Source organism: Phalacrocorax carbo, chromosome 20, assembly GCF_963921805.1.
Source record: "Phalacrocorax carbo chromosome 20, bPhaCar2.1, whole genome shotgun sequence".
Classification (NCBI taxonomy): Eukaryota; Metazoa; Chordata; class Aves; order Suliformes; family Phalacrocoracidae; genus Phalacrocorax; species Phalacrocorax carbo.
The window spans coordinates 5769359-5780690 of NC_087532.1; positions in this window are offsets into that span (position 1 = coordinate 5769359).

Below are 11332 nucleotides of genomic sequence, written 5' to 3' on the forward strand. Positions count from 1 at the left end.
CTGTAGGTTGAGCCTGCCCAATGCCAGCAAGCCCCCAGAGCCGAGGGGGTCTCTCCCATAACACAGATGCGCTGTCCCAGCCAAGCAGCGCTTGAATTTGCAACGAAATTCCTCAAAAGAATTTCCCTGGTGCCAGAAGGGGAGCCCGAGTGGGTGTGAATCAGGGAGGCCCTGCTGACACCGATGGAGCTGTGCTGGTTTATGCTGGCTTGGGATCTGGCTCTTTGCCTTTAAGCAACTGGTATAAAAAGCCTCAGAGATGCCAAGAGGGAAGGACGCTGGTCAGACCTCCCTGCCCACCTCCTCTCCCTTGACAAGGCTAATTCTACAGAGAAAAGCCCAGAAAGGCTGAAGGATTCAGAAAGCAAGTCCAAGAATGTCATACCCTTCGGCATTTACCTACTCCGTCTCAAAATGTCTAGGATGATCTCAGATTTTTGGAGCCCAGCTTATGACTTTCAGCTGCCTGGGACTGGCTATGTTACTATCGCCAAGAGGCAGCAAAGAAATTGCAAATTGTTCCCCAGCTTCTTCCTCTGTGATTCCGGGACTTTAAAACTTGTGCAACAGAAAGCGTGGAAACGCAAAAGGCTTTCCACCTTTTCTGTACCACCTTCCTACTGGGAGTAACTCTGATCTCCCGGAAAGCGTCCCTGCTCTGCCTTTTCTGTCGCACTGGAGTCCTGACACAGAGTCATCTTTAGGGGTTCTGGTGGGATGGGCCAGGGAAGATGGCTTGACTTCATTGTCCCTTGCACTTTGCCTCCGGAGCAAGGGATCACTACCTCACTCATTTGCTTAAGTTTGCCCAACTAGCTCAAATTCGGACAGAATGCTGGTCAGAAAAGGATTGCTCTTCCTGCCAAATATCTTGGGGAAAGTAATTTTTTAGTGGAAATTTTTCTTCCATGTAGTGTTTATCATAAGGAAGAGCAATGAAATATTTTCACAAAAGGGGTTGAGAAAGTGATACATCTAAGTTTATACACGCACGCAGGTACACACTCTAAATTTCACTTTGTCAGAAAGCTGTTTTCCATCAAATATATTTCAATGCAAAATTTCTAACATCCTATTCATGTGTGTCCCCCCCTTCCCCCTCTTTTATATTCATGGTCTTTTGTAAAGAACGATTCAATTAAACCACCAATGTTCCTCTCTAGAAGAAGTCTGAACAGTGAGAGGAAGTCCCCAAAAGTAGAGCCAGACCAGGGAAGACTTTGCTGGACTGGGAGAGGAGTCTGAGCATGCACCAAAGATGTGCAGGTTAGAGGGGCTGGGACACCACTACCTCACGCCTCTGGAAAAACAGCTCCAGCTATTAAAACAAACAAACAAAGAAAGAAAACCCCACTGCTCTGGTCCCCGACATTATTGGCTGAAAAATGTGATTTGAAAAATAGTAATAGAAAGCAAGGTCTTTTTTTATTTCATTTTTGAGCCATTACAGTTCACGTCATCTTTTTTTTTTCTCCTTGACAATCAGAAGAGCAAGAAATGTGATTAAAAACTAAAAAAAAAAAGAAACCCAAATAATGAAAACTGAGATTCTCATTTGGTCTCTAGTGTCCAGAAACATGGACTTTAAGGGAAAACACCAAATGTCCTTAGGCACAGGGCAAAATGAGGGGTTGGCAATGTAATGTTTTGGTTAATGCTGTTATGGAATGTACAGAAAGTCTTAAGATATACTTCTAAATATATTCTTAGGTCCCTGCACATCTGATAACAGAGATTTAACACAGGCTTGGATACTTGCACACAACCCTGAAATGGGATGAGCAAACCAGTGTTGGGGATGTGTGTGCAAAATTGTATTAAATTTGAAATCCCTTCAATGATGGAGCTGGTTCCATTTTACTTTTTGCAAGAAACACAACCCCATCTCTCAAGACAGACAGTGGAACCTTGAGATTTTATGCACAGATGTAAGATTACTACTCAGCAATAATAAGGCCACTTATTATAAAAATTACAAAAATATTTTTTGCATTTTCCAATGAAAATAATACTCTGCATTTCAAAAACATTTGTGAGCAAAAATCAGTTTAGCTTTCTAACATGCTTAAACTGATTTCTCTTGTTCAGAAAGAAAACCCAGCAACTTTGACCAAAAAAAAAAAAACCTGAAATGAAAAAAGGAACATGGCAGATACAAAAAAGACCTGGAGTAAAAGTGCAGCTATTTTTCCAGCAGCACACCTTCCCGCACCTCTCCTGGAGCCTCAGCCTAGCAAAGGAGGAACTTTCTCTGGCCGCTGCTCTCTGACAGCAGCACTGTTTGCAAAAGGCAGCAGTCACTGGCACAGAGAAAAACGCCAGCGCCTCAGGACGGCCGCGTGCCGTGGGCTTCCAGGCTACCAGGGCAATCGGCTCGTAGGGAACGTACTTTGACACAGGTGTCCCTGTACACGCAGCCCAAATAATCGCACACACCTTGCCAACGTGTGCGGAGCACACAAAACTCCCTCGCCATGGCCGAGGAACTGTCAAGAGAACACAAGCAAAAGCTGCTTCTTGACAGCGAGTCATTTATATTTTAGCTTCGTTCCATTATCCTAACGAATCCTTCATCAGCAGATGCAATATTAACAGCAGAAAATCAGCTCATTACATCCGGGGGGATTTCATCAAGTTGACAATCATATATGCAGCTACCCGAGCCTGGAGAGGACAGTGCTCTCGTTATTTAGTTATCTTGGTTTCATCTTAAAGGCTTTTTCTTCCTTTCTTTTTGGGGTGGGGGTTGATGATTAGGGGGTGTTTCCCAAACAACTGCCAGACCCCGGAGCTTTTAGGATGCTGGTCCACAGACAGATGCACTCAGCAGGGAAATGCTCCAGCCCATCCACAGTAGCTGCAGCTGTTAAAGGGGAAAACCCCTCACACAATCTGCAACCTCTGGAGCTTTGAGTGCATTTCCCTGTGGAGTTCAGACTCCAGGAAGGGGTTTGATTCCTATATAGGTCCTGCCTTGTGCTCAGGAACATCTGGAGTAGCTGTTCTGGTTCTTCTGCGACAGGCAGGACTCCCCACTTAATGCTCTGAAGGGTCTCTCTCTGCAGGTGTCCTTATCCAACTGCAGTGTCCCCAGGGGGATAAGATACATTTAAAGAGTCTGGCATTTTGTGATGAACTTCCCAAGCAAGTAACAGAAGAGGCAGCCCAGATGAGTTGAAGGAAAGGAGAAGGGAGTAACAGGAAGACTTAAAGGATGTGTTCAGAAGATTGTGGGGCTCTTTTCTCTCCTGCCTTGCCTAGGGAGCATTAAACAACATAGCTGAGGAAGCCAGAGCAGACTGTCAGGACACCTTTACATGATGCACTAGAACATGGCTGAAGTAACCCACAGATCCTCTTGTGCAACATCTAGGTGAAAACTTTGAGTCTGTTCTTCTTCCCTCACATATTCTTGCTTTAAAATTATGGGAATGGGCATGCACATTTCAGAGTTACTTCTGTTTTTCACAGTCATTCCAGGGGCTACAGGCTGAGAAGCCCTGCAGCAGGAAGGCAACTTGGGTTTCCTCCACTAACCAGCGGAGCAGCCAGATGAGGACTGACACGAGCTCCCTGTGCCTGTGCACTGCACCAGACGCACCAGAAGCTCCCCAGGCAGCTCAAGGTGGGGCACGGAGCACTCTCAGCGCTGCCAAAACAACAGCAACACTGCAAAGCGTGTTCCTCTGCCTGCACAGTTGGGCCTGGCTAATCCTGCCTGCAAAAGACCTTCCTGCTCTGCCTCCCCTACTAAGGGTCTTCCTCCACAACAGCAGCCAAAGAAATCCTTGGCACCTCCAATCTGAAAAGGCACTGCCTGCAGCCCCAGGCCTCCTCCATGCCTACAGAGGAGCTTTTCTACCCACCCTGGTATTCCCTGGAGGAACCGGGATCCCTTCCTGAGTTCCCACTCACACATGGTGGGTGCCTTTGCCACCACATCAAGCAAAGCCTGGTGATTTCAGCTGGAGAGCAACAGTCTTACTTCCAGGACTTCCTCTCCATCAGGATGATGCTGGAGAGACCAGTCTGAAACTGGACATGGACACTCATGGCAGACAACTGCTTCTGGACAAGCCTCTCTGCTGCTCTGCCTCAACCACCAACATAGCTGAAGGAAGAAGTTGAGCTCACATCTCCTCCAGCTCAGAGGGGGCTGGGATGGGCATTTTACATTTTCCCAGCAGGGCTGGATTTCTGCACAGCAAGGAATATGTTCCCGGGACGTCAACTCCAATCTCTACTGCGCTCTGACAGATTTAAGCTCCAGTTTGTCCGACAACATCCCAAAGTGTAAGAAACTGGGGGCAGACTCTCTAATCAGGCTGTAGGACAAAGGCCCGGTCTGACCCTGTCACTTCCACTTACTCTTGCTGTCTGTCTTGCTCCCCCCACCCTCTCGGCAGCCTCCCTGCCCACCCTCGGCTGCCCTCCCTTCCCTAACACAGCTGGGCTAATCCTGCTCCTCCCGCGTCCACCGCAAATCCTCCCCAGAGTAAACCAATCCTGGGAATTTTTATTAGATTATCAGCCTGCCAGCTCAGTGCTGGCTGGACTAATCCTAATCAGGACTGATTTCTATTAGCCAGCTTCAGGGAGGAGCTATGCTGTCCCAGCACCCCAGGCCCACACTGGGGGTGGGACACCCAAGGCCTTTTAGCCCATTCTATTCAAACTTTCCTTTTAGAAAGGAACAAATTTAGTCCAGGATCACCGGCTGCAGCAAAGTTTGCATGTGGGCTGCGTCCACAGAGCAGCATTGGGCAGCCATGGGGCGAACTCATCATTGAGCTGCAAGAGAAGCCAAAGGGATCCAGGCTCCACAGCCCCTCCGGCCTTGGCTCCTGGCTGGTATGGCCAGCAAGGGTTGGTTAGTGCCACATGAAAAGATGCTTTGTGGCAGGGGACACGAGCCTGCTGGGTAGCAGGCTGAGATGATGGGCTCATTTCAGACAAGAGGACAAGCAGCCACAGCTTGAGTGACCAGGACAGAGTCGCAGTGCTGGCTGAGTCAGCGAGGTCTCCATGCCCCATTACCCATGCCCAAAGCAATCTACTCTCACTTCCCCCCCCATTTTATTAAAGCAAACTGTCTCTCAGGTATTTCTTTCCTAAACCCATCCCTGGCCCTGGAACTGACCTGACTGAAAATGTCTGCTCTTTGCTGGCCCATGGACTGAGGCTGGTGAAAGTTTTGCCACCGATTTAACAGGATTTGAGTCAAGCCACAATGGCAGCTTAAGCGGGCAGTTCACAAGAAGGGTGTTGAGACAAGAGGGCCGTGTCCCCTGCCTCTGTCCTCTTGTCCAATCCACCCGCTCTGTGCTGAAAGCACAACTATTAACAGCAGCCCCCAGGGGACTCCAACGCACTTCTGAGCGCAGCCAGCTGCGATGCAGCCGCTCTGCTGCCACACAGAGAGAAATCAGACAAGGAATACTCAGGAAAGCCTCTCTTCCCAAAAGTGACCTGGGATCTTTGAAACTTCAGGAGAAGAGGGGTCATTTAAACCTAATTGTTGTTAAGCCTCTTCTAAACTTGTCTACTCACCCTCTCACATGCACAATTACACCATCTTTACACTGCCTTACAAAGGAGGATGAATTGCCTTTAGGACTGAAAGCTGCACTTCCCAGGGACCATGGCTGCCTCTGACTTGGTGCTCAAGTGAACAGGCTGCCCTCCCATACAGACGGACACCAATGCACTAGACAGGGCTGCAAGCAAGCCAAAAGATGCCCCAGGCTGAGACCAAGATTGAATGTGCTTTACATCCTTACAAGAAGCCCCAAAATGAGAGCTAAAAGCCACAGCCCAGCCTAGAGGTCAGGGTGCTGCCCTTTGCAGCCAGCTTTGCGGAGGAGAAGCACCACACAGCCCCAACAAGGGAAACAGATCTAAAGGAGCAGCTCCACAGCCAGTGCCTCCAGACACTCTGTGCTGCATCAGCTCAGGACCTTGTTCTGTGCTCATGGACATTAGTGTAAATCATGAGTAACTGTCCAGAACATCAGGCTGTAACTTAGAGCAGCTCAAGCTCTTTTTCTCCTTTCCCGCCAGGCTTACAGCACCAGTCTTACTCTGGTAGGTGGCAAGGTTTCCTAAGAGAGAGTTAACCAGATCCGGCTGGAATCAGAGGTTGCAGCAGGCTTCCTGATGACAGAGAGAGAAATGGGGGACTTGGCCCAAACCCTCTAGAAACCACATCAAAAAGAGATGTGGGCGAGAGCCAAGAACAGATGATCCAACTGTGAAAGGGCTCTGTATGTGTTTGTGTGTGTGCGTGCGTGCAAGCCGAGGAGAGATGAAAAATCAAAAGAAAGAGAGAAAGGAAAGAGGAGGAGTAAGAATGAACAGAAGGATGGAAAGAAAAGGTGTGGAGGCACGAGATCAGGAAGAGACCAGAACTGTCACAATGTGTGTGGCCTGCTTGCAGGCACGCGATGAACAACAAAACATGGTAACAATATATAATAGATGTCATGTGTTAATGATAAACACAAATCAGGAGAAATACTGGGTCTGTCTCTAGCTCCTCCCAACTCAGATCTCAAAGTGCTACAGAAACATGGGGCCAGACTTGTTTCAGTAAGGTGGTACAAATCCTTTGACCTTGGTAGAGCCATGGCAATGCGCATCCTTTGGAAAGCCCTTCATGCTCCTTCTTGCTGTGCTGCAAACCCAGGTGCTGCTCTGCTCCTGTGCATGCAGTCCTTTCACAGAGGCAAGGAGAAGGCAGCAGATTTCCATGGGGGAGTTGGTGGAAGAGCTGTAGCTGCAGGCTGGGAGGCTGGACTCTCAGTTCTGTGACTTAACCACCAAATCAAGGTTTAGCCCATTTAGAAGCAAAGCCCCATTAGCATTATACAGTGCCAGCAGGATGGGGTCATGCATCCCAGCCTCCTTACTCAGCACTGCCTTCCCTAAACCCATCAATGGTGGACATAAGGGAAGATTCCTCTGACTTGGTTGTGCCCTCACTGCAGGGGGTCCCCATGGAATGGTGGTCTGCAATAGTCTAAATCAGATTATGTATCTCTGCTCTGGGAGAGCAGCAGCTCACCCAAAGTAGCTCCTCAACCAAGTCTACTCCCCCTCCAAGGTAGGCCACCGCCAGTAGGAGCACCAGAGTTAGCACTGACAAACATCCTCTCACAGCTCAGTGGGACTCTGGGAGGACAGCAAGATCCACGGGTGGATATGCCCCTCAGATGTCAGCCTGTCCTCCTGCAGCTGGATTAGTAATCCAGGCTGGGACAGAGACCTGGTCTGGGGGTTGTTTCCCATTCCAGCTGCGAGTAACCTGCAGTCCCATGCTGGCCTCGTCTCTCTGCAGAAGGGATGCTTAATTAGACTTTAACATTAGACTATGCCTAATGACTCCATGAGACACCTCTCCTTTCCCGCCTTGCTGCCTGTGCCTCCCACATATATATTTGGCAGGCAGACTCCAGGTAAAGGAGACGAGACCCAGAGACCAGCCAACCCCAGACCTCTTGCTGAGATCCATAGCCTGAGGGACAGAGAAAGAATACTAAGGCTTTTCTATCCAAAGGCATGTATCATATGCCAGATGTTGGCCAAAAATGCTTGAGTACCATGGGCAGAGGTGAAAGGGAAGATGAGACATGCAGCAAACTGGGGACAAGATAAGAAAAGGGAGTATGTGAGAGAGACGACTAGGTGAACAGCAGGGACACCAAAGGATGAAATGGGATAAAACCAAGTTACTTCTGTCCTTTAAAAGTGCTCTGCTCTCGAGCAAGGACACTAATACGCACCTGGCCTCACCATCCAGAGCAGCCGCGTTTGGGCAGGGAATGTGCCCAGCTCCACGTCCCCTGGAAGCTGGACAATGCCCAAATGCAATCAGGGAAAGTTTCGACTTTCCTTCCCCCACTCCCTCTTTTTTTTTTCTTTCCTTTTTTTTTTTTTTTTTTTTTCCAATTTATCAGCAGATTGTGTGGAGCCGAGTGGCGCTCGCCTCACCCTGCTAAATAAAGCTTTGGTATTTCTGATAAAGCCATCAAATTCCTTATCATGCTGACACAAAGAGCATTTAAAGAGACACACACACTCTCCAGCACCCTCCACTTCCCAGTCCCAGGCGCCTCAGGGTAACCTTTCTGAGCTAAAATGAAAAAGGGGGGAGCAGGGGGAGGTAGCTGTTTAGAGCCCTGCATTTCCCAAGCACTGAGCCCATGTTGCGATGGGATCCGGCCTGTTTAACCTTTAAAGAGGGAGGCTGGGTTCTGTCAGGCTGTCCTGAATACTGGGACAGATTCGATAGCTCTGTGTAAATAATGCAAGCTGAGATGTGGCATCAATAGAAATGCCCTGCAACAAGAAGAATATCGATAGCCGGAAAATCCTATGAGGAGGATGGCAAACCCAAGTGTCTGTAGGTGCTTTTAAACTAGGAGAAGGGGAAGAGAACCAGAGATCTTGGGCTGTCATGAAGACACAACTGGGGCTGCCATTGCCCCCTGGATGTGCTTTTCCTCATGATGGCCTTGACAGGGTGTGAAAAGATATGGCTGTACCACAGTCTGGACTTTGGCACTGCCATTCCCCTGCCACACCAGCCTGAAATCTGCCCCCCTTCCCCAAGCGATGTGACAGCGGTGCAGGCAGCCGTCAGGAACCCCTGCTTCCCTCCCCGCAAACACAGCCCGGAGACATTCTCTCTCCTCTTTGCCACAGCGCAGGCTGTTGTTTAACCTTCAAATTTATTATTTTTAATTATTTTGATTTATAAAAGCGTGCGGCAGTTAAAACCACATTAAATAAACTCAGCGTTACGGCGCTTAACAAACACACATAACTTTGGACTTCTGAGGACTCCATAAAATAATCATCCGCCTGGAAGTCGCTGCAGCCGCCCGCCTGCGCCTGCCCCGGCGCGTTCTCGCCTGGCCGGGCTCCCCCGCCGCCACACCCCCACATCCATGCACGCTCCTCGCTGCTCCTGCCCAGCCAGCGCCGGCTGCACAGGCCAAACGGGATCCGGGCTGGCGCGGCTCCACCGCCGCATGCAATCCCACTTCATGCACAGCCTCGGCCTCCTGGCAGTCCCACTTGCACCCAGACTCCTCACCCTCCCTCCCCACTCCTCTTCCTCCTCCACTGTCTCGAAGCAGGTCTCCTTTCTAGTTTGGCTTTCTGCCCTTCTCCAAAAGGATACTTCATTCTCTGACCTCCCCTTCCCAAAAGGTGTTTCATCCCATTCAACAGAAGAGCTCACAATGTTTTGATACCATAAAAATCAACCAGCATTAGGTCTCCACTGCCTTAACTAGGTCTCATACTCTGCTTCAAATCCAGCTCTGAACACTAGCATCTCTCCTTGCTAGGCAAACAATCGAGTCTGGAGGAGATGAAGAAACAAGGAAAGAGAGGAAGGAGAAAAAGGATGAATAAAAAATGTGAGAACACCTGTCTGGTAAACTCTACCCAGGATCCCCCAGGGAAAGGTTGTTTTAGGACCTAATCCAGTGTTAATGAGAGCTCTGCTTCCATTGCCTGCACACAAAACCTCTGCCATCAGCTGAACGCTGAAGGTGTGGGCTCTGCATCGCAGCCCCTCTCCCCACCTGCGGATGGATCCCAGAAATGTGAGAGCACACAGCACCCGCCTCCTCCTCTCCACCCCTTGCTTCCAGGAGCAGTAAACCATGCCGAGGCTTTTAAATCCCAGTCACCTGCTGTTTCTCAGCCTGGCAGGGCCATCCCAAGGAAACTCGGTGGGTGGGCCTGAGACACACACAGAAAGTTCAGGGAAGAGACTCTCGCTCCCCTGTTTCATTGGCATCTGCAGTAAAACATCAGTGATTTATACAGGAAGTAGGTGAAGAGCAATTATAATTGATTGGGAATCATTTCCGAATGGTGTCTGGGTGTGATTGATGGTACCGGCCGACTGCTAAAGGACAGCAGGCGCTGAAAAGAGACAATTTGTAGTTCCCATCCGCTGAGCTGAATGCACCACAAACCATGAAACTCCCTTCTGTTAGAAACTCCTGCTCACAGAGATGGGACTCTCCCCAAACCAACCTGGCCCTCAGACCTGAGCTCTCCCCTTCCCCCACACAACCCCAGCTGTCCCCTCACTTGCTGAGGGCGGCCATGCCTTTCTCTGAGCTGCTGACCCCACCCTCCAGCCACGCACCTCCCTGACCCTTCTGGTTTTAGTGGTTTTTAAGAAACAAAAGTATCTGTCACAGTGCTGAAGTCCTGGCGATATGGATGGCTAAATCAGCAGAAAGACACTGAAGTCGCGCATCTCAAGTGTCAGATAGGGTGTTGGAGACCTCGTCCTCCTTGCAGAGGAAGCAGGGACAGGTACGCAGAGGCCCAGCACGTGGCCGTGCCAGCAGCCTCTGCGGGGCCACGGAGGTCACCTGTCTGAATGCTGGCCAAAGGATGATCCTCCTCTCCATCCATAATGGGGTAAATCAGGAGTGAACTTAAAAGCCCTCTGCAGTTTCCTGGTGTAAAGCAGGAGTGAGGACTGAGTCAGCTCATGTTTCAGAACCAAGCAGAGGCCAGCTCCAGCTGATGGCTGTCCTCTACTGGATCAAAGTGAATCAAAGAGGTGGGTCTGGGCTCAGTCCAGCTCCTGGGAGGCAGGCAGCCTCACGAGAGAAGCTGGCACCTTGACTGGCACAGACTGTCACCTCCGGCAATCTTAGCACAGAGATGAAAGGGCTGCAGACCAAGTGCGTCTTCTGTTACCCATCTACCAGGCTACAAGTTTCTACAGAGCCTTTTTGGGGTCTCTGCCTTTTGGTCAAAATTTGGTGAAAATTTCTTGCAGGATGCTCCCTCTCTCTTTGCTTGCCCATGTTCTTTTCCCTGTGCCAACTTCAGTCGCAGCAGGGGCCTCTAGCAGAGGGGTCTCCAGGCCACAGAGCCCAAAAGCAGCACAGGCAGGCTGGCTAGCAGGAAAGGAGGGATGCAGATTGCAGCTTTAGTCCTCACTAGATGCGGAGTCCCTTGGTGGTGATGGTCTGACACTGAACCTTTCTGTGCTCTGGTACAGCATGATCCTGAGAGTTACCTGCCTCCCATGAGAATTGCAAGGGGAAAATTACCATGTGCAATGCAAGTGCTAAGGCACATCCTACACTTTGCTTCTTTTCTCTGGAACCTAATACATATATAGTACAGCGACATTTCACATCTCTGCAGCAACTCACGCCTAAGCCCATGCTATCTCACAGTAGATATTCCTGAATGCCTATCCCTCCTCATAAGGAAGAGCAGACAAAATTCGTAAACAAAACCTTTTGTTAAAAGTCACAACCAAGTATCCCAAACGCCCACTTCAAGC